The sequence below is a fragment of the Meriones unguiculatus genome, chromosome 18 (genome assembly GCF_030254825.1).
Source record: "Meriones unguiculatus strain TT.TT164.6M chromosome 18, Bangor_MerUng_6.1, whole genome shotgun sequence".
In the NCBI taxonomy this organism is placed as follows: Eukaryota; Metazoa; Chordata; class Mammalia; order Rodentia; family Muridae; genus Meriones; species Meriones unguiculatus.
Window position 1 is genome coordinate 46,370,149 of NC_083365.1, and position 23,225 is coordinate 46,393,373.

Consider the following 23,225-nt stretch of genomic DNA (forward strand, 5'->3'; position numbering starts at 1 on the left):
CCAGAGAAGAGGAGGTGTGGGGAGAATGGGACGTCCTCCCTTGTATAGATCCTGTTTTGCTCCTTCCATGGAGCTAAAACTGAAGCTCCTGCAGCTGTTATTACTCACCTAAGACTGCAACTGGAGGAAATGAGAAAATGCAGATCAAAATGTGATCTTCTGATTTTACACTCACACTATTTCCAGTGAACCAGGATGAATGGCTCTTAGGTCTGCCCTTCACTAACGAATACACATTTGTAAGCAAAAAGAGAAAGGAAGGCCATTTTAGTTTAACACTGAAGAGAGGGGTATAAATGGCACGGGATACTCAGGCAGTAAGAAATAAAATCAGAGGGCTCCCTTGCCTTTCTATTGTTCCTCTCCCCCTGCTCACATGACTGCCAGGCCCAGCATCCAGATCGTGGTTGGATTTGGAATGGGAGGGGATGTTAACTAGATGATCAAGACAGACTTGGTTTCCAGCTCTTCTAGAGCATTGCCTAATAGCACTTTCCTCCCTTTGAGGGAATCAAAGATCAAGTGCAAGGCAATCACCAGACCCTCTGCTTGTTTCCTGAAAGCTAATGGACCATGAGGAGGGATGCTGGTGCTTCCACAATTATAGATGCTGCTGAAGAAGATACTCCTGAACTGTTGTCTGTGACCAAAAATGTCTCCTCTTAAACACCTTGTCTGGTGTCTAGGAAGGTGGCTCAGTTCAGAGAATGCCTGCTTCACAAGTATGAGGATCTGAGTCCCCAAGTAAGCACCAGCTTTGGTGGCTTCATCTGGTCTGTAGCCCGAGTGTGTGGGAGAGGAACAAATACAGAGATCCACAGCCAGGTATTAAATGCATAGAGTAAGAGACCTTGGTACACTCGGTCCTAAATGGGATGTCTCCATCAAGTCCCTCCCCCCCAGGGCTCAGGGAAGATGTGGAAGAGGAGGCCTAAAGAGTGTAAGAGCCAGAGACTATGGAGGACACCACTTAAACAAGGCTTTCTAAACCCAACAGAATCTATGTGCATGAGCTCACAGAGACCGTAGCAGCAGGCACAGGGCCTACATGGGCCTGCTCCAGACGAGGTCCTAGAGCTGAAAGGAAAAGTAGACACATGCCCCTGTTCCTAACCAAGAAGCTATCTCCAACTGGTAACTACTTTCAAATAGAAATTTAGTTTTCTTTAAGAGAGTTTCGGGGGGGGGTTCATAAAGGATAGACTGCATGCCCAACACTACACGACCAACAGAAAATTAATGCAATGGCATCTTTGCAGGTTCCTTGTCTCATAATGTCATGTCAGGACTTATTTCTTTTTTCTTTCTTTTTTTTGTCACATTGTTATTTACCTTTTTGGGGTTGTTTTTGTTTGTTTGTTTGTTTGTTTGTTTTTTAACACGACAAGTTGCTTAGCATATTTGTTATGGTTTCCAGTTTTGTGTTTGGAGGATTCCTGAGGGTGCAAATGAGTGGATTTCTGCATCTATACATTCCTTGTACATTTTGTTGGATTTCTTCCTTCTGTTTGTTTGTTTCATCCTATTCCAATGTGTTTGTTCTTGTTTTATCTTGTTATATTATTATCCCTTAGAAACTTCTTTGTTTTCTAATGAGAGACAGAAAAGGGGTGGAACTGGATAAGAGGGGAGATGAGAAGGAACAGGGAGGACTAGAAAGAGGGAAAACCATAATAAGGGTACATTGTATGAAAAAATTATTTTCAATAAAATAAAGTAGTAGAGGTGAGATTAAACTACATCAAAAGCTTCTAAGATGGTTTGTTAACGATCAATACTCAAGAAACCTTTCTGTGTGCTATCCTGGTCTTAGAATTACTCCCCTTTTAGAAAAAGATTGCCATGAATTTGAAGAGGCAGGATTAGAACCCAATAGAAGGCTGGAGAGATGACTCAGTGGTTAAGAGCACTGACTTTTCAGTTCCCTGCTGTCTTCTCCTGGGTGCAGAGGCAGCCACCCCTGGATTCATCCCTCCAAATCGTGTATTTGTCCCTCCCAATAAATCTCTTTTATGAGATTTGCTGCCTGGTCTGACGCTCTCACTGAAAGAAGCCAAGAAGCAGAGTATGAAGAAGTGGAGCCAGGCCAAGGCTGCTGAGCTCTTCCGCTCATCTGAGAACACCCTCCCCTGGGAGCTGCAAAGCTGAAGAAGAGGTGTGGTGAAGCAGAGTTGTTACACTGTGGCACTGCAGTTCAGTCAGGGAAATCCTCCCTCAGAGCTGCAACCTTTGCTGAGGAGGTTTCCTCTCAGAGCTGTGTGGTTCCTGGTCTCCGGAGTCCCAGGATGCCTTTCCATCTAAGCAGGAATGCGAACAATGTCTACAATAAAGTATTGATTAATTAAAACAACAACCAAGCCTGAATTCAAGGGAAAGGAAAACAAACTCCATTTCTTGATATAAGGAGCCTCAACGTCACATTTTAAGTGTGGGCATATGGAGACGTGCAGTTGATCTATCACAGAGTATAGTAAATTCCAGCCAGCCATCAAAACCCATTCTCTCCTTTTCCTCAGTGACACAACAAGCCAGTCATGCAGATTATACTTCAATCTCTTTTGCAACAAATGTGATTATGGGTAAAAACAGTTCTCACCGTGGACTGAGTCTTCTCAATGAAGTGTAAGCAGAAGTAATGTGTGCCGACTGAGATCTCTGGAAATGTCTTGTGTAAGTCTCTATTTTACCTCCTCACTAGCTAGGTTCTCAGTGTACCAAACAGATGGGGTTTACTCTGCAGCAGATCCACAGGATCCAAGGTATGGTGAATTACAAGGAACTCTGGTTCTCCAGTTTAAAAAAAAAAAAAAAGTAGAGGTTTCCCTTTGATCTGAAATGGTCCCATCTAGAATATTGCATGAAAAAGAACTGGTGGTTATCTAACCCATATCCTGAAGCAACAAAAGATGGAGTCTCTATTCACTGGGAAAACTAGGTCAACAGATACTTCACTCTGGTCATCTGAGGCCATAAAACCTCTCTCCCAACAAACCTCAAGACTTTTGGGGGGCAGGAAATACAGCAATGATACAGGTACTACTTATTAGGTAGATTTAAAAGGTGGGTTGGAAAGGTGAAGTGAGTTTTTCACTCCCCACCAGCATGTTCAAAGAGGCACATTCATGTGGAGACTGGGGCTTTTTTCTCAACAGATGAATCTATCACAAATCCTTAACCTTTTCCTAAAGTACTTCTGATTATGTTGCTATGGCTTTGCAGCTTAGGAACACTGAAGCTCTGGCATCACAAGTCACCGGGGAAGATAAGCCATGTGCTTCGTGTCCCTCCCAGCAGCTGTCTCTGGGGCCTCTGAGACACAGAGGAAGCTGGTCTGAAGAATAATCAAACTGAACTTCCAAAGTAAGGGGTCCACAAATGTTGAATTTTACAGGACCTGGCAACTAAAGCCCAGAATTGTGTCATGCTGCTCTTGTAAAATCTTCAGAGAATTCCTCATGGATTTTAAATCAGATTTATAACTTTGAACAAGGTCTACCAGATGGCCTCATCTCAACTTCCTCAATCCTTGATGCTTCTTTTATTTGCTCCCACTTCATGGGCTCTTTTTTGCCTTTTCCTTGTTACACTGCTTCCTTACAGCTCTCTCTCTGCCTGGCCAGTTTTCTCCAAATGTCTTTGCCTCCCTCCTATTCATGCTTCTGATCAAAGATACAATGTCAGTAACACAAGGAAGCTATTATTGAACCTCCTACACTAGAATAGAGCCCTCGTTTGCTCTCTCATGAGATCCTTGATGGTATTGCAACAATTAAAATTAAATATGTGGATCCCAATCCCCAATAGCAGCAATAGGGAGTGCTCCCTTATGTCCTCAGTGAAAATGTAGTGAATACAAACATAGGTAAATGAAGGGGAGTGTTAGGGAGGGAAGGGAAAGATGACATGAGCAGATACAGGAAGAGGAAGGTCAGAGAAGACCAGCTTGCTACCTGACAATGTAATTCATGGATCAGTGATATCATGGGGGCACATTGTCTACTCCTGATCTCAGAAAAACAATGTGCCTCTTTTTTTTTTTTCATTTCTACCTAGTTATTTCAGAGTTAACCTGCTCATTCCATTTGCTACAGAAAACAGAACTGAATTTACCTCACCTCACAATCCCTGATGATAGCAAACACCATGAATTGAATCATCAGCCTGGGCTTAGAGACAAATTGCATTTGGAAATTGTATTTATGTATCAAAAAACTAATTACTGCCAAGTTCCACCTCAGTAGTGCTTGATGATTTCATTATTGGATCTAATTGCACTTCTATTCAGGATAAGGGTTTAGTGTCTTTTAATTGATAATGGAAATTGAAGATACAAGGTGTGAGTAATAAAGGGCATCTTTTTTTAGCTGATTTCTGGCCTCATGGAAAATAAAATCATCTTCCACCACTTTCAGACCAAAATAGAAATACTTGCTTTTATTTACCCAAGTTGAGTGAGTCTCTGAGGGTCTGTTGGACTCAAAAAAAGTAGATGTACTAGTTTACAGCCATTTTTAGTAGCATACATGAGTGACATGTGCTTTTGAGCAAGGATCTCACTTTCACAAAACCTGCAACCATCAACCTTTCTTTATCTGATATAAGAGGAGGGAAAGGAACTTTGGAGATGGGGTAGTGTCTCAGGTCCTAGCACAGGAGAGAGGAAGCAGTGGGGAAGCCCTGGGAAATCCCTCAAAACAGAGGAGAAGAAAGATCATCTCTCTACTTACCCAGCCTGAGACTGGCAGGGCCTCGAATCACAATGGCTCCCACCAGATCCCAGCAAAGTAAAGCACTGAATTTTCCCTCTTCACATTATTTCTGGTTTGTCAATGTGGAGGTGGCAAAGAGGGCAGCCGGTGTGGTAGCTGAAGTAGGAAAAAATAAAAAAAATAAAAAACTGAGCCCTAAAGATCTTGCGGGAAGAACCTTATGCAGCCCACACCCTGAAAGATAGTACATCTGTCTACTTTAATAACTTTTGGGTGAAAAAAAAATAGAAAGTCTCAGAGAAAAGAAATGTCACCAAGGGCTTGGGGATATTTTCAAAGTGGTGGCCTTCCTGACATCTCCGTAAAGGAAGAAAGGTTTTCTGGCTGACTGACATCTTGTGTGTTTTCCTCTTATGATCAAACCCATGGTTCCCTGGCCTCTCACATCTTTGCCTCCTTTGAGCATCTCTGTTTGGCTTGTGTCTCTGCAGCCAAGGGCTATGCAGCCAGTCAGTTGGAGAGTGTATGTAATGAGAGTGTGCTGAGATCTGAAAGCCATCAGGCTTCCTTTTAGAGGAGGGTGCTTTAGAAAGCTCCACTCTTGGGTTAGGTTTCTTAACAGGCTCTACTTCCTAGATCCACCACCACTTTTTTTCTCAGAGTGTCCGGGGTGGTCATTGACTCCCTGTGTCTCCTTGTCCAACTATTGATAGTTTTTCTCCTCTTCCTCCTGTTCTTCCTCCTCGTCCCCCCTCCTCCTCTCCCTCTTCTTCCTTCTCTCTTCTTTTCCCCTTCTCTCTCTCTCCCTGTACTCACTGCTCCCTCTCTTTCCCTCTTCACCTTTCTTTCTTCTTCTCTAACCCCCTTCTCTCTCTGTCTATAATCTTTCATCCCTCTTTCTTCCCTCTCTGCCTGTTTTATGTATCCATGTGCCTCTATTTTGCCCTCTTCATTTCTCTTTTTTATTATAAAAAGCAAAGCTCAAACCTTGCTTTCTGTTTTTGATAAGCCATCTTTCCACCCAACCACAATATCACCATAAGTCTGGAACCCACCTTTCTCTTTCCTCAGAGCTGGCTCTTCTTTCTGGAACTGACATCCACTCTATTCCATGCCTTTGTTTATGTTCCCAAGCTAGAATAGAGACTAGCTTGATCTTGTGAGCTTTATCTGTTGTGAGCCTCAGGCCTTTACAGTCTTTCCACCACCTCTTCCAAGATGGTCCCTGAGTCTTGGGGCAGCAATGATATAAATTCCCATTTGTGACTGAGCACTCCACTGACAATCAGTCTCTGCATTTAGGTTGCTTGTGAGTTTCTGTGTTAACGACTGTCCACTGCTAACCTATGGGCACAGAGATACAAATTTAAAGAATGGCTTGATACCATGTTCATTTAACAAAATAAGTTAGTAATATATTCATTCCATTGGCATCATGACAGCAAAACCATGGCCACTGAAATGTGTATTCAGGACTCCTCACTGAACATTTTGGCAGAACAAAAAGCATCAAGTGGACAGGAAATAGGTCTGGGCTATGCAACCTCAAGTCAGTACCTCAGTGATGCACTTTCTCCAGTGAGGTTCCAATTCCCAAAGAATCAACCACCTTCCAAAAACCGTGCCAGCAGCTGGGGGCCAAGGACTCAAATACATGAGCCTATTTGAAAACATTCCACTGGGAAAACACAGAAGAGCCCTAGATCAGTGATCATGCTTTTGCCTACATGTTATGTATACACACCACCTGTGTGCCTGGCTTCTACAGAGGCTGTAAGAGGGCACTGAATCCCCTAGCACTGGAGTTACAGGCAGTTGTAAACCACCATGTGGGTCCTGTGAGCTCAACCTGGGTCTTCTGCAAGTGCTTTTAGTCACTGAGACACCAGTCTTGAACTTTTTCTACTCCTGCCTCAGCCTCCTGAGTAGCTGGTATCATAGGCCTGCTCCACCACACCCAGCCCAGAATTGTACATGTGGCCGAATTACAGAATGTGCAGTCCTGAACAGACTGTGTTTCTTCTTTCTCTTACCTATTTCCTTACTGCAAGAAAGGGAATTAAGCTTGCTGGTCCACGGTGGCTTAAACCCAGCTTGTCAAGCTCAGCAGCAAACATCCTTATCCACTGTGCCATCTGACATCCCCACTTACTTTTTTTAAAAATAATCAATCCTCCCAGGGTCTGCAGCCTCACTAGAATGTCCTCACTGGCGGTAGACTTACATGTTGGAGTTTCCTGAAGGGTCTTGCCTTTTACTTCTGCCCATGGAAAACTGGACATCTCACTGTCCTGACTTTCTTGTTCCGTGAAATAGCTTGAAGGTTTTTCTAAAGCCATGCCTCTTTCTTCTAGATATCAGTAAAGAAGCCTAGGTGCAAGTTAACATATTGTTGCCAGAGACAGAGAAGTCTAATTTTGCTAATTCTACAGAGATAAAAAAAAAAAAGGCCTCTCAGGGCAAGGCTGGGGAGATGGCTTGGTTGTAAAGTGCTTGCTGCACAATCATGAGACACCCAGACCAGATATAAAAAGGCCAAGAGTACCATACTTGTAATCCCAGCTCCAGGATAGGAAGAGAGGCAGCTCTCTGGAGCTTAGTGGCCAGCCTTCCCAGTAGGGTCAGCAAGTCCCAGGCTAGTGAGAGATCTGTTTAAAAAACAAGGTGAATGTCTCCTAGGGAATGATGCTTGAAGTTGTCCACTGACCTCCAGACTTATGTGTACACACACACACACACACCTTCCCAGAGGAGACTTAATATGAGCAGTGAAAACTCATTTGGAAAGATAAGACCAATCCAGAAGCCACAAATCCCATAGCTGGTAAGCATCTGTTGCCAGCAGCCACAGTAATGGTATCTGTTTCCACCAAGGATGAACTAAATTCCATCAGCCAAGGCTTCCAGGCAGAGGTCTGTGCTGATGATGTCTTCAGACATGGTTCCGTTTTGTTCATTATCTACTCCATTCCAGTTTTTCCATCACATAAACGAGATGCATTGAGGATATCAGGATATCAGGAAAGACCAAGGATATCAGGAAAGACCAAAATCCTGTGTTTCTTTAAAGTACTATGAAATAGTTACAGCTATTACAACCTTCAAAACCCATCAGGTTCTCCAAACTGCTTGGGGAAAACATTTTGTATGTGAATAAAAATTAAACATCTGTTAATCTTCCTTTGTTTTTAAAAATCAGATGACTGCCAAAGCCAGACAGCAAATAAAAGACCATTTTCAGCTCTAAAACATTAGGTGTTTTCACCTCATGGTAGCTCAGATTTCTCTTCAAAGATCCCGTCATTATCCAACGATATCACTCAGGTACACTTCATAGGGGCAGGAGAGGTAGCTCAGGAGTTCTAAAAGCATTTGCAGCTCTTGCAAAGGATCCAACTTCAGTTCCCAGCACTCAGACTAGGTAATTCCCAGCTGCCTGTAACTCAGCTCCAGAGGATCTAACAACCCCACGTGTTCTGTGTGTGCACATGCATTCTCACCACACACACACACACACACACACACACATTCATACACCCACATACACACACACATCTTAAACTCAGATACACTTCACAACTGACTGACTTTTTAAAACTAACTCTCTCTCTCTCTCTCTCTCTCTTTCTAAATGCTAAAAGAGTCTGAAAATAGGATTTGGATTCTCTTACAAAAAAGAAGGTGAATTCATAGAAATTAACCAAAATTTAATTCTGAAGAAGCTGATGAAATAAACAAAGTAAAGGAGCATTTTTTTGTACAATTATGGGTACCTGAATCCATCAGCATTTGTTAGGCTGGTACTGGGGGAGAGTGGGGAGTGATGGAAAGAGGACTTTGGAACTGGAAAGCCTCTCTACCACTGATAAGCTCTGTGCCTTCGGGTCAATGGTTCATCTCTCTGGTTCTTGATTTCTCGTCTAGCAAAAGGGATTGTATCACTTCCTCTAGAGAAATGTTCTTGAAAATCAATTTAAACATCTGTGAAGTACCTAGCCCAGTCCCTGACATAGGGGAGACATTCAATACGTGTTAACCATTCTCACTCTCTGCTGTGTGCCACAGTGAGAGGGGGGTATGATAACCATGGCCCCTGTCCTTAGAGGGCTCAGTTCCTCAGAGGGCTCCTCTCCACCCATAAAAGACATTTTCCTTTCAAGTGTCTTTAAAGGAGCAAGATCTGGGATATTAATACCTGATCTGCTTCCATCAGACAAACACAGCCGAACCGCACACAGCAGAGGATCCAAGAGCCTCGGAAACTGTGCTGAGGAAAAACGAGGCCAGCCCTGAAACGCAAAACTGCATTACACCAATTATCCCTGATCCAAGCTGAGGTGCCTGGGTGCAGTGGGTAATTAGCAGCTGCCCCAGTCTCTGCACTGACATGACTGGTACTATTTAATGTAATTACATTACAGCAAAATGATGAGTTGTCTCCCGATTGGTAGTTACAACATAATTGTGACTACACAGAATATTAACACCCTAATTGCTGGAACCTTGCAAAGGCGTTAGCTAAGCAAATGTTTTCCTTGTCTCCAGTCAGGAGAATGACAGAACTAGCACTTTCTAGTAAAACTTCTCACCTCTGCCCTTGTTTTCCTTTTTATATCGGTCCTCTGGGGTCTTTCAAGAGATTCCACCTAAGGATTTCTGCCTTCTTTCCCTGGGGGGAAAAAAGTACTCTCCAAGACAGATAGGATATATTACCACCTCATTTACAGGTATTCTAGGGAGCCCTTGCTCTGGGGCAGATTGGCCTAAGCTGTAATCAGGTTTGCCCACTCCATTTTTAAATGACTCTGCTAGTTAAATTTCTGATGCCATGATAAACACCATGAACAAAAGCAACTTACTGGAGAAAGAGCATATTTGAGCTCGGGGTTCTAGTAGGATAAAAGCCCATCATAGCAGAGAGGCAGGGAAGCAAACAGGCAGAGTGGCTGGGGCAGGAAGCAGAGAGCTCACATCCCTCAACCATGAACATGAAGTGGATACTTTCTCCAGCAAGGCTGCATCTCTAAACAGTGTCACCAGCTGGGGACCATGTCTTCAAATATCTGAACCTATAAGGGACACTTATCTCATTTAAACCCTTCCAGTGACCTTGACCAATCTGTTAAATTCCTCATGTCTTACTTTCTTCTTCTTAACAGCAGTGATGATTATACATGCGCACAGAAAAGTAGCATTATTGAAGTTTAGGATGAACAAAACTAGGTATTGTTTCCAGAAATATTTCTATTTTTACTGTGCAAATGAAAACTTTGAATTAAGCCATCCAAGGTTAATATTCAACAGGCAGGTAAAGTATTTGAGGAAAAGGGCTTATGCATCTATCTTAAGTCGTTTTAGAATAGTTGGCTACTTAGAAGAAAGCAGAGTGAGGTGGTATGATGCATTTGGGTTAGTTATTGTTGCTGTAACAAAGCACCAGGACATAAAGATACATGGAAAAGTTCATTTGGGCTTACAATTCCAGAGGGAGAGTCTATGACACCAGGGGAGATATGACAGCCGGCAGCTGGAACAGGAAACTGAAAACTCACATCTTTAATGGCAAGCATGAAGCAGAGGGAAGGAACGGCAAGGGAGATGAAGTCATAAGTTTCCAAAACCCACCTCCAGTGATGTACTCCCCCTCCATCAAAGCAACACTTGCTAAGGGTTCAATAAAATCTCCAAATAGCACCAAGTGTTCAAAGCCCATGTGGACATTTTCTTATTAAAGCCGCCACATGCGTACACCACAAACTCAGACGATCTAGGTCCAAATCCCAATTTTGACACTTCCTAGACACATGACCTTTGGCAAGCAAATGCAATGTGTGTGTCATGTTCTCCATCTATGAAATGGTCTCACAGTAAGTTGTACTTAGCTTCTAGGGTGCTGTAAACCTCAATTAAGCTAAATAATATGAAACCAACAGTGGAAAGTGTGTTACAAGCACCCAGTAAGTACTGGCATTGTAACATTTTTTTATCATCTGCTAATCACAAAAGACATAGAGGACAAAAATTACTCAGTGGAGGTCTCTCCCTTTGCTTCTGGAAAGCCACAACTGCAAACCTGTAGAAAAAGTGGAAGGTTTGCCATCCCAGGGAGACATTATGAAAAAAAAAAAAGTGTTCCAAAATCTCAACAACGATGTAAAAGTGTGTCTGTTTGAAGCTTTGGGCCATTATGTAGGATGGACCAAGGAAAGGAGTCAGCCCCAGAAATGGAAAACCAGGTCAGGAACCATGAAGACACTCAACAGGAAGAAAGATGATACAATTTTGAAACTCAAGGATTGGAAGAACGGTTAAAATGAAGATGGAACTGATCTGGGGAAATGTGCCCAACTAGTCTTTATTGCCTTATGCTTAGGTAAGTGGCTGAAACTGAAAAGCCACTTCTTAAGTTGTCTCAGAGGTGAATAGTATCAGGATGAAATAAAGTGTTTAGATGAGGACCTGGGTTAGGCACTTACAGTGGTCCATCACTTTCTCCATCCAGCAGCCTTTTTTTCTTTTTCTTTTTTTATTTCTTCTTTTTTTATGTATATTACCTCTGATGATCCATTAGTCCTAGACTGGGTTCTAGAATCAAACAGGGCCAATGATAATATCCCATGCTCCAGACCAAAATTCATTGGCTCAGGGTAGGCAACCTGACTTCTCCTATCATATTTAGGAGCCCCAAGGATTGAGGCCAGGGAGTATAAGAGCAATACTTTGCCACTGGAGGAGCAAGACATGAAGCAGTGCCACCAGCAACATGTGGAAAGCAGAAGAGCAAGCTTCTGAATGAAAAAATTTGGTTCTTCTTGTCAAAATAAAATGCCAGCCAGGAGGAGCCATGTACATTTGTAGTCCCAGAACTGAGGAGGCTGAGACAGCAGAATCACAGGTCCAAGTATAACCTGGGCCATATAGCAAGATCCTGTCTCAAACACAACGGAAAAGGAAGAAAGGAAAGAAAAGGGGGAAGGAGGGAGGGGTGCAGGATCAAAGAAATCAATTCCTGTTCCACCCAAGCTCAGGAATTGAAATCCCATTAATCCTTATCCTAAAAATGTCCACCCTGGAAAGTTCCACCACCCCCGCCCCTACCCTGCCACCTCACCCCTCCATCACCCAAAGAATCATATATAATCCCTTCCTTCTGCTCAGTTCCCTGCTGCTTCTTGCCTGAGCAGAGGCGGCCACCCTCCTAGGGTTTTCCATCCCAATAAATCTCTCATGTGAGGTTTGTTGTGTGGTGTGAGGTATGACTTTGTGCTATTCTTTGGCTGATGATTGCCAAGGTACCTCTCAGAGCAGAGCTTTTATGAGGGGCAGGGAGCAAAACGGTTAGACTTGCATTGGGGAAAACTTCCCCTGCAGCAGCCAGAGCAGAGCTGTAACACTTCTGTAGGGGAAGCCTTTCCCTTCAGAGCTGGAACATCCCAGCCCTCATTCTGGTCTAGACTTGTATGATCCAGTTAGCCACATTTCCTGAGATCTTACAAGCTCAGAAATCTTCCTTTTTGACAAGTTCTACTTCTGACTCCTGTAAACAAAAAGATTATGATTGGCATTTCCCTAAATGCTGAGTACAAACATATCAGCATCTTTAAAAGTTGTATGAAGTTGAGGTTGGAGCGACGGCCCAGTGGTTAAGAGCACTGGGCTGCTCTTACAAAAGACTCAGATTGGGCCCAGCACCAGAACAGCAGCTCACAATCCCTAACGCCAGTACCTGGAAATCCAACACCTTCTTCTGGCCTCCGCAGGCACAGGAGAGTACGCATACATACACACAGACAGAACATTTATAAACATAAGCCTTTTTTTTTCTTCTTTTTTTTTTTTTCATTTGTACATAGGTAAGCACCAACACCACCAATCATAACACTCCCTGGGCAGGTGAGCTGGCTCAGTGGATAAAGATACTTGCACGCGCGCACACACACACCACAAAATAAATAAAACATAATTTAAATTTCAGATCTTCTTAGTTGCTTTTACAAAAGGAGAAATGATGAAGTAACTGTGTCTACAGTAAAGCCATTAGGGACCAGAAATGTCCCAGGCTTTCTCTCCAGTCCCTGATTAGTCACTTGAGCAGCCCCTTCAGTCTCTTTAACTCAGACTCTGCCCATTTATAAAATAAAGGGATTGGATGGCCAGGCTTCAGAGACCCATTCAAACCAGAAAAGTCTAGATTTAAGTTTCAGTTTCTCAAAGTCAATTGCTTCTGAGCTATCAAGATTCACCGGTATTTGTCTGTCGAGGATTGTTTCCTAAGCTCCTCCTTCCTACTCTCCTTTATTTCCGACTGGAAGCTGAGAAGCGTGGGGCTGGCATCTGAGCAAAGCCGCTCTCCTCCTTGCTTCAATTAAGTCCAGCACTTACTGGAAACTAGCCTAGGCTGCAGAGAGAGGATTAACAAGTCTTGCTCGACCCATGATAAGACTAATGAAGAAACAGTACGCACGGATGGCTTCTCTAGAGAGGAATTTACCTGGGGGGGCGGAGAGAGGGGGGTAAGAAATTCACCAGGATGGCGGATGACACCGAGGCCTATGAGAGGAGGGTGCAGAGACGAGCCTGGGGTTCCACTCGCTGATAGAGAGTCTTCCGTAAAGGCACTTGGAATGTGCTCATCCCAATCTGTAGGGAGCAGATGTCACCTGGAACTTGGAACCGGGATATGAGCCAAAGTTGAAGGAGGAGTCAGGAAAAACCTTAGTGACAAATCGGAGGAGTCAGCCGCCGTGTCAGCGCTAAGGAGGGCCCGCTTGCTTCTCGCCTTTGCAGCCAACTTTGCCCTGTTTGAGAAGAGTCGGAAGGAAGGAGAAAGAAAAGCGGCAAGTGCCAAGCTAGCAGAGGCTGGCCTGCCACGGAGGAAAAGCACGTGTAATCAAAACAGCGTTCTTTTCCCTTACTAAGTAATGGCTGAGGGAAGAGCCTGATGATGTTACTTCTCTGCTGGCTGAATTCGTGATCTTTGGGTACCAGGCTTGTACACGTGTGTAAAACAAGCCGTCCGCTGAACACTGACTCCACATTTAGTTCATCGCATCCAGCTGAGGACTGAAAACCAACGAACCAAGGCGGTGTGCACTTTGGTTGTACCAATACCCCGGGCCAGAGAGAGTGTTCAAACGTTTAAAAAATAATAAAGAATAAATTAATTAATTAAAAATGGCCACAAGAGCAAAGAGGATAGAACTGTCTACAGCAGAAAAGAAGGCGGCAAAAGATAAGATAAAGACACTCAGGTCCTGACCCACAGGCCCTGTCATCCCAAGTCCAATGTCATTGCTCCTCTTCTCACCTTCAGGCCCATTCTCATCACAAGTCACAGACTTGAAAGCCACCCTTAATAGGGTCACCTAATGGTGCAGTTTATACAGTCATAGGATCCCAGAGTGCCTTTCTTTCTATCACTTGCAGAGGTCAAGGAGGACAGACATGTATTGAATCTACTTTATAGATGGGAATTGAATCCTCTTCATTCCAAGGGCTGGCAATCTGAGAAAACAATGGATTAGCAGCCTAAAAAAATCCATCTCCCCTCTCATCTGCAGCTGACAGATTATGCAGGGAGTAGGATTAAAGAGAGACTTCGGCGGCCAATCACTCCAGAGCTCGCACCCCAGGGCTCTGGTGGCCAGCCATCATTTTGAGACTTGTGACATCTGGACCTCTCTGTTATCATTCATTGTATTTTCCCTTCACTCTGTGGATGTCTGGGCTTGGGCACATCATGAAACACTGAGTCAAATGAGTTTCTGATGGTAAGGTATCAACTTTCTCCTCCCCCAAGAGCATCTGGGCCAGGAGGGGGTTAATGTGAATCAGACAGCTCACAACGTACTGCCGAGTTAGTATAACTTGTGTGTGAAAGCCTGCCTTTATAAGACAAGAGTGCCCATCAATACCATGATCGAATATGTTAGAGAAATGTGTTGTCTGTTTGTTTCTCCACAGTGTTCTTGAAGAGCAGGTAGTCCTTTAGAAGATAAGTTCACCGGTGTCCTCGGGGTCCGTGGCTACACCCCACTTGTGGAGGCTGCAGCTGCTGCCATCTGCATCTGAGTCAGCCAGGGATGTAGCATGCAGCAGGTGGTGAGAAAGCCTGGCTGCCAAATTACAGAGCAAGGAGCACTTTAGGGCGGTGAGAGGGGGGAGAAGAGGAGAATGCTGACTAATAGCGTGCAAGCATGTCTTCTAAAGAGTGTGTTAACCAAACAAGCTGCCATCTCCTAATCCCTCCCACTCCTGCCTGAATGTACACTAATTGAAAATTAAGTTTTCAATTTGAAACCATTTTCTAATTCTGTCTCATTCAGGAGCAGTTAGAGCCCGGTGTTCTGCTGAATTCCCCACGTGCTTTCCCTACACTCCCTCAGGAAGCCAACAAAAGAGGCTTGTCAACACATAGCTGAGAGCAGCAGGTGGGCAGGCAAGAGTCACAGGCAGGAGCCAAAGACAGAAGGCCTGGCCCTCTCTCCTGAGAGTTCTGCTAACCTGGAATGGACAGGAAATGTGATTGCCTGTCCTCAGTCTACCCTGTTCACCAGAGTTGTAACACCGTAAATGGAATTCTCACTGTCGTCATCCTGTGTCCAGTAGGTTAGGAGAACCCCAGGGCAATGAAAGAATTTCCTTGTGGGCACGTTAATGACAGAGCCATGATCTCCGAGGCTCACTAGTTCTGACCTACTCCCTATGAACCAACACTTAAGTCTATGGTGGCCATTCCTATTCAAACCACTGCATTTCACTTCCTGGCACCCGTAGGCTTGTGGCCATAACATAATACAAAATACATTTAGTCCAACTTCAAAAGGCCCCATAGTCTATCACAGTCTCAAACTTGTTTAAAATTCCAGAGTTCAAAGTCTCTTCTAAGATTCATAAAAAATCTCTTAACTGTAATCCCCTCTAAAATCAAATAAAAAAGCAGATCACATACTTCCAACATACAATTACCATTCCAAAAGAAAGGAAAGGGAGAATAGTGAGGAAATACTAGACCAAAAACCAAGACCAAAAGCAAGACCAAAAACCAGCTGGGCAAACTTCAAACTCTGTATTTCCATTTCTGATGGAGCATTCTTCAGATCTCCAACTCCTTTCAGCTTTGTTGACTGTAACACACTTCCCTCTCTTGAGCTGGTTCCACTGCCTGTTAGGAGTTTTCCTTGGCCAGTATCCTAGGACTCTGGCATCTCCAAAATCTTCTCTTCTCCAAGGCAACCCGGGCTTCACTTTTACAGCTTCACACAATGGCTTCTCCAGGCCCCCATGCAGGGACACCCCTGCCACATATCAGGCCTCAACAGCTTTCCTTAGTGATGGAGGGAGATTCCATAACCTCTCATTCTATCCTTGACTCTTAAGAAAGAACAATGTGGTCAAAGCTGCCAAGTTCTGCTGCTTGCTGAGGTTGAAACGTGGTCCCCTTATCCAATTACATCTTCACCAGCTTTCTGTGTTTGATGGTTTCCTTCATTACCTTCATTAACTAAGCTTGGCTGGCCTGGAACTTGCTCTGTAGAGCAGGCTGGCCTTGAACTTAGAGATACTCCTGGACCCCAAGTTCTGGCATAAAAAGTATGTAGTATCACATCCAGCCCTAGCTTTTCTTTAATATCTTTTCATAAGTTGGAAGTTTAACTGAGTGGGATCTTGCTCTTTGGTCACCACTCCTTTTTTTTTTTTAACTTTTTTAACTTTTGTTAATTACACTTTATTCACTTTGTATCCCCCCATAAGCCCCTCCCTCTTCCCCTCCTGAGCCCACCCTCCCTCCCCCTTCTTCACAAATGCCCCCCCAAGTCTACTGATAGGGGAGGTCCTCCTCTACTTTCTTCTGATCTTAGTCTATCAGGTCTCATCAGGAGTGACTGCATTGTCATCCTCTGTGGCCTGGTAAGGCTGCTCCCCCATTTAACACCAGGATTTTCTTTAACCTGTATATCTCCTTATGATTTAACTCCACTTCACTTATTGATACCCCTTTTCTCCTCCAGCTGTAGATTTTGTGTTTTTCCTTGCTTAGCTTGCTCCTTTTCATTGTAGACCTTCTTAACAGTGAATACTAACAACCACATGATAGAGACAATACTAGGCTGTTTTGAGATTTCCTCTGCCAAAGCAATTAATCCAAAACTCTTCAATTTAGCCACAGGCAGACTTTTTGAACAAGGGCAGAAAGCAGTCACATTCTTCATCAAAATATCACAAGAACAGTCTGTAGCCCACATACTAACATTGTTCTTCTCAGAAGGCTCTTTAGCCGTGCCCCCACAGTTCAAATCACCCTCAGTATCACTGTCTTTCATGTTCCTACTAGGATAACCCATAAGCCCCACTTAAATCAATCAACCGCGTTTCTCATCCAAAGTCTGTAGCCCTCAAAACAAAAGCATGATCATGCCTCTCACAGCAATATCCCACTCCTGGTACCAACTTCTTTATTAGCTAGGGTTTTATTGCTGTGAAGAGCTACCATGACCATGGCAACTTTTTTAAAGGAAAACATCTAATTAAATTTGGCTTACAGTTTCAGAGGTTTAGTCCATTACTGTCATGGTGGAAAGCATGGCAATGTGTAGACAGAAATGGTGCTGGAGAAGGAGCTGAGAGTTTTACATTTGGATCTGCAGGCAGCAAGCAGAGAACAGGCTTGAACATCTAAGACTTCTAAGACTAAGGAAGTGACACACTTCTTCCAGCAAAGCCACACCTACTTCAATAAGGTCACACCTTCCAGCAGTGTCCATTCCCTATTGCCAAACATTCAAACACATGAATTTATTGGGGCCATTGATACTATTCAAACCACCACAGCTATAGACTTAATGGTCTGCCCCAGTTACTATAGCAAAGCGCCATCTTCTTAAGAGTTTTACTAACCACCAGTTGGAGACAAAAATCTTCAAATACAGGAACCTGGGGAAGGTGGGGAAACATTTCACATTTGAGCCACAACAGCAAAAAAAAAAAAAAAGGTTTACTTTAATTTAGATCATCACTACTCTCAAAACAAAAGAATCATGTTTTCCACAACCTGGTATCATGTATATAATTTTTCCACAATAGGAGTTAAGTTAATTATTTTTGAATGGCTTTGATCAAAGTATATGAGAACAATGCAAAAGGAGCATGAATTTTATTTCTCTGTTTTGAGAGACTGAGTCCATGGTCCTTGGCTTCACTGATTTCTGCTCACTGAGAGGCTACTCAGTCTGTGGCAGAAAGGAGAAAGGAAGGGAAAGAAAAGGTGGAGAAAGAAAAATGGGAGGGTCTCAGGCAACATACAGCCTTCCCTCAGACATGCTCCTTGTAACCCTCATCTATACTTCATCTCCTAAACTTCTCAGAAACCCCCAAAATGCTGTCATCATATTCCATACACAGCTGTAAGGATCTCATGGTGAAAGCGTAACAGGTCGTCCTCATTTCATGTTCAGCTTTCTCAGTGAGAGTCAGCAAGAGATTTATTTCACATGTCATTGAAGGGTTCCTCAGTGTCCACAAAGGCATCCCTTGAGCATCTGATATTTGAGTTATTCTCTCAGCCCTCCTCATTGTGGACTCCTGTTCCCAGCTTCTTTCTCAAGGATCCACAGTCCTCTAGTGTCCACTGACATCAATCCTTCTCCTCTTTTGTCTTTAAAAACTGTTTCACTTTTCACTTTGTCTTGAATTTGCATCGAATGGTTAGATTTTCACCCTCTGTGAATCTTCAAGAGCCTAACACTCACCCACAAAGACTGTGGATACAGGACTGACCAGAGAAGGGTGTGTAATGGGAACTCTTGAAGCAGTGAGTGGGCATTTTCATTTACAAAATTTTCCTACAAAATTTCATGGTGCTCTCCCCCAATTCTTTTTTTTTATTATTATTATTAATTCTAGTGTCTACCACAGTTTGTTACCAAGTGGTGATTTTAAAAATATTCAGTTCTAATCAATGGGTGGGCTACTGGGAAAAGGAAGGGAGTAGGCTTTTTTGAAAGCTTAATTAATGAAGTCTTCCCAAGCATCATTATAAATAAACTATGATAAATGACACAACAACTACCTCTTTCTCAGTATCTGGGATGAACAGCAATCTCGCATGTCTTCATTTAAATGCATGCTTGAAAATGCAAATTTTGTAATGAATCAGAACTTGAGTGACATAAACTTGAATGAAACTAGAGAAGCTGAGATCTCCGTGACAGAAGGGAAAAAGATGGCATCTTCCTGGGAACTTGCCTGGGGCTTGAAGAGTTGACGGCAGAAACAGAGGTACAGAGGCTTAAGTAACAGCTACTTCAGGTGGCAGGTAGAAAGAAAAAAGATCTGAGAAAATCTTAGGCCTGGATGAACAGGAGAGACTCAAGGAGTTCAAAGGTCAGTTCCTCTTGCTGGGAAGGGCTAAGGATGCCTGCTATGAAAGGCATTATTTACTGGGGAAAATCGATGTTTCATGGTTTGAGTCCTTAGACGGAATTCAGTTCCACAAAGAACTGGGGTAGTTACTTTGGGTCACCTTCCACCCCCAGATAACTGCAGTTCCTGTAGTTCAATGTAGCCTCAACTACCGCATAACCACAGTAAGTGACCTTGTTTTTATGCCCTCTTGGTCTTTATTAACAACGACAACAAAAGGTCCCTCTCTATTCCATGAGTTTTGGAGTTTTGAGCTAAGAACCATATTAGTGTGTGTGTGTGTGTGTGTGTGTGTGTGTGTGTGTGTGTGTGTGTGTGTTTATACCTGCCACCTGGTAGTCATTTGCTAAATGGCAGTTGGTGCAAGAAGAGGAAGAGAGTCTGAATGAGGTTAAGGAGTCAGAGAAGGTGGAAATGTTAGGCTGAGTCAACAGTAGCAGTTACTCAGCCCAGATACTGCTATAAAACAGACTTGGTTCCCTGTACACACAACTGAGGGGGGATCATTCAGAAGCCAGATGTGTAAAAGAAGCAAGAGGAAAGAGGAAAGTCACAGTAAGGTGAAAGGTGCTCCAGCTCTCTCACCCTGTCACACGTGCCCAGTGGTAACAAAGGCCAGGTTCCTGTGGTTGAGCCTAGATGGCCTCCTCCAGAGACTATTGATGTGTATGGAAATCTTTGTCATTATTGACATTAGAGGGCAAATGGTAGGAACACTGAAACACAGTGGAAATACCAAATGATGAGGAGGCAAAGCCCTAGACAACTGGAAACATCAACAGTAACACTAACCTAAACCTTCACCCTGAGCCTTCCCTCAGCTCCGGTACCCTGGAAGCAGAGCCAGAGGGCAGAAATTCAGATGTAAGTTCAACCAGGCCTAGGATTTCCTCAGATGCTTACCAATGCTAAACTTCCAGGAGAGAACTCTGAGGAAGTAAAGCAGGGGAACACAGCTCAGCAAAAACTTGGTCTCCGGTAAAGTTGGACATTAGCCTATACACTGGGAAAGGGAAATCAATGTGCTGTTTTATCTTATAAGGTGACAAGATGACAAATGTGAGCTGTCAGCCATGGGTGAGCCAGAAAGTCAAGGGGTCATGGAACAAACAGCTTCTGCTACAAAACTGCATGAGATGTTTGATGCACGTCAAAACAATCCACCCAGACCTTGCACGCGCCTGTAATCTCAGCACTAAAGAAGCAAAGGCAGGAGGATCACATGTTTGAGGCCAGCCTGGTCTACATCAGATTAGTAATGTGAGCTCCAGGAAAGCAGGGGAGGCGCAGCAAAATCTCCTCAGAAAAGCAGTCCTGTGACGCTTGGGCCACTAGCCCAGAGTCACCGGATGACAGAGCCATTGTTTGAACTCTAGCATGAAGGTTCTCAAACCCATGTGTCTAGTCTCTATACTGCCTTTTGGATATACTACTATAGATAAGATTATCACACACATACACAGCCATACACACACAAGAAAACATATGTGGAAGTCCTGTCCCACCACTCCTGAGAATGTGATGATGTGTGAAAATCACTCATAATTAGCAAATTTAGATGAAGTCACTGTGGGGTATGCTGAACCTTTAACTGATGTGACTGGTGACAGCGTAAGAAAATAGAGCATAAGAGAACACCCCATCAGAAGGCAGAGGCTGTGCCTGGGACATGCTGCTATGACAGAAGGACCTGAAAGATGACCAGTGTCTCCTAGAAGCCAGGAAGAAGCTAGAGAGAAGGCCACTGTGCAGGTTTTAGATAGAGCCCAGTCCCGCTGATGTCTCGGTTTTACATGACTGGCCTTCAGAAACGGGAGACAATACATTTTTTGCTGTTTTAAGCAGCCCAGTCCACGACAATCCATTATAGCTATTTAGGATAATAAGATGAGTGCTCGGAGAAGGGACCAAATGTTGAGAAGGAAATACTCTGGGCATGATTATTAACTTTATGCTGAAAACATTTACTCAAAAGTGCTTTGTAATTATAGACAAGTGCTTCAAAACACACATACGGGGAATTTATGTGACCTTGTCGGGGGAAGACCTTAAGCTTTATTGCTTAAGCCCTCGGGCTGGGGTCAAGATTCTGGGCCAGTCACTTACGCAGCATGCCTATGGCCCCAGCCAAGCAGCTCAGCGTCTACTCTTTAGTTTCTTCGCTTTTTAGATTTATTCATTTTATGAATGTTTTGCCTGCGCTTATGTATGTGCACCGCAGGCATGCTGGTGTCCAAGGAAGTCAGAGGGGTTGACAGAACCTCCTCTGTCTGTCATCACAGAGACAGAGATGCAGATGGTTGTGAGCCACCATGTAGGTGCTAGGGAACAAACTCGGGTCCTCTGAAAAAAAAAAAAAAAAAAAAAAAACAAGTCCCTCTACACTTACTGGGTTATCTCTCAAGGTCCAGTTTTCTCGTTTTTGAAGTGGGAATAATGATGTCTCATCCTCCAAGAGAATTATATAACAGAATAGACTCCAGAGTTGCAATAAGGCCTCACACATAGTAAGCCCTGAATAATCGCAGACGATCGCCTCCACTACTGCTTTGAAATCTGATCGCTGTGGACTCAGCAGACCTCACTTCTCACTTCTCAGCTAGCATACCTCCAAGTCCAAGTCCAGTGTCTTCAGCTGTCCACGGGTGTGAGCTAAAGTCGGGTAACAGACAAATAGGATGATAGGGTAAGAATACTGATGAACCATGATGCCCAGGCTAGATGAATCTCCATTGAGTTTGAGAATTGAATACAGCTTGCTGGGAAGAATGTGCCTCCTTGATGCCAGAGTAAGTTACCAAGTTTTAATGAGAATGGTGGTCCCCTGTAGAGACAGTTGATGCTGCATATGCTGACTGGTCTGGTCCAGGACAGGACCCTAATAGTCTGTTTCTAAGAGGTTAGTGGATGCTGTTCACATAGTGTGTTCACTGTACCATGAAGTACCCCGCCACGCTGAGGTTCGCTTCTCAGCCATTAGGGCTGTGTCCCCTCTGAGAATTAGAAATGATGTATTCTTGTTTGGGGAGGAAAAAAAGATGAAGGTTTTTATTATAAATATAAATTCTGTTTCGGAGTTTGTGCCTTGGGGACAAACACCGTTGGTATGGCTGGAGGAGGTCCCTCAGGGATGGTAATGGCTGTCTATTTGTGTCCTGGGGTTTCTTAGTGCTCTCTCGAAGAGTCCCCTCAGTCTGAATAGCTTAAATGTCTCCCAATGGCCCAGTCCACAACACAGCCGCTCTAGAGCCTAGAGCCGCAGAGTAAATGGCTGATAAAGAGCAATGGTGGAGAGTTGTCGCCACCTAGTGGTAAAAGAGAGAAACGCATGAGGATGACCACAGTAAAACAGTCCATCGATTCGCGCTCTTAAATCTGAGAGGGGCCGGAGACACCCACTGGGTTATGGAACTGCAAAGGACGTAGGAGGACTGTACGCTCCATTCTCTGGCCTCACGGTTCATTTCCAGAGCATCAGTCATCTAATTCGTCTCTTGCTTCACTGTCTTTGGAAGAAGTTATAATACAGTGCTAGCTTAATGCATATAAGGGCATTTATTTACATTGCGTCATTTGATTTTTACAACCTTCCCATTAAAAACTGTCATGGTCACCACTTTTCAGTGTGGGAAACTGAGGTTTACAGAACTCAAAGTTACAGAACTTAAGTTCGCCCAGGCAGTAGCTTGAGGCCTGAATGGAACCCTGGGTGTGTTTGCTTGCAAGGCTTGGAGTTAGTTTGAGGGGGGGACGCTCCCCATCCTGTACATGCGTGCCCGCATGGGGCGTCTGTGTGTACATCGTGTGGGAGCTAGACCAAAGTCAGGCAACTTTCTCAGGCGCTGTTCTGAGACAAGGTCTCTCACTGAATCCGAAGCGCCTGGCCAGCCCACTTTTGGTACGGAGGTTCAGACACACCCACTGGGCTGGGGATCCCAGCTCAGGTCCTTGAACTTGAGCGGCAAGGCCCTCTCTTCATGCCTCCTTGACTTTTGTTTTGTCTGTTTGCTGTTTGCTGTTGCTTTGCTTGTTTGTTTTTGAGACCTCTCACTAGGTAGCCCAAGCTGGTCCTGAATTCTGGTGAGTCCTTCTCTA

The 23,225-nt window shown here is 43.9% G+C and overlaps 1 long non-coding RNA gene across 3 annotated transcripts in view; it reads right to left on the reverse strand.

Moving 5' to 3' along the window:
• The window catches only part of LOC132648995 (uncharacterized), a 60,217-nt gene extending 37,789 nt beyond the window's left edge, over positions 1-22,428 (reverse strand). For 2 of the 3 annotated variants that reach the window (XR_009587376.1, XR_009587377.1), the window contains exons 1-3: positions 6,267-7,575; positions 5,765-6,053; positions 4,728-4,865 (exon numbers count right to left, since the gene is read on the reverse strand). This is a non-coding gene — a long non-coding RNA (uncharacterized LOC132648995). Of the gene's footprint in view, positions 1-4,727; positions 4,866-5,764; positions 6,054-6,266; positions 7,576-21,738 lie in introns of those variants that run through there. The other variant, XR_009587378.1, reaches the window with a different exon arrangement.
• Between the last annotated feature and the right edge of the window lie 797 nt (positions 22,429-23,225).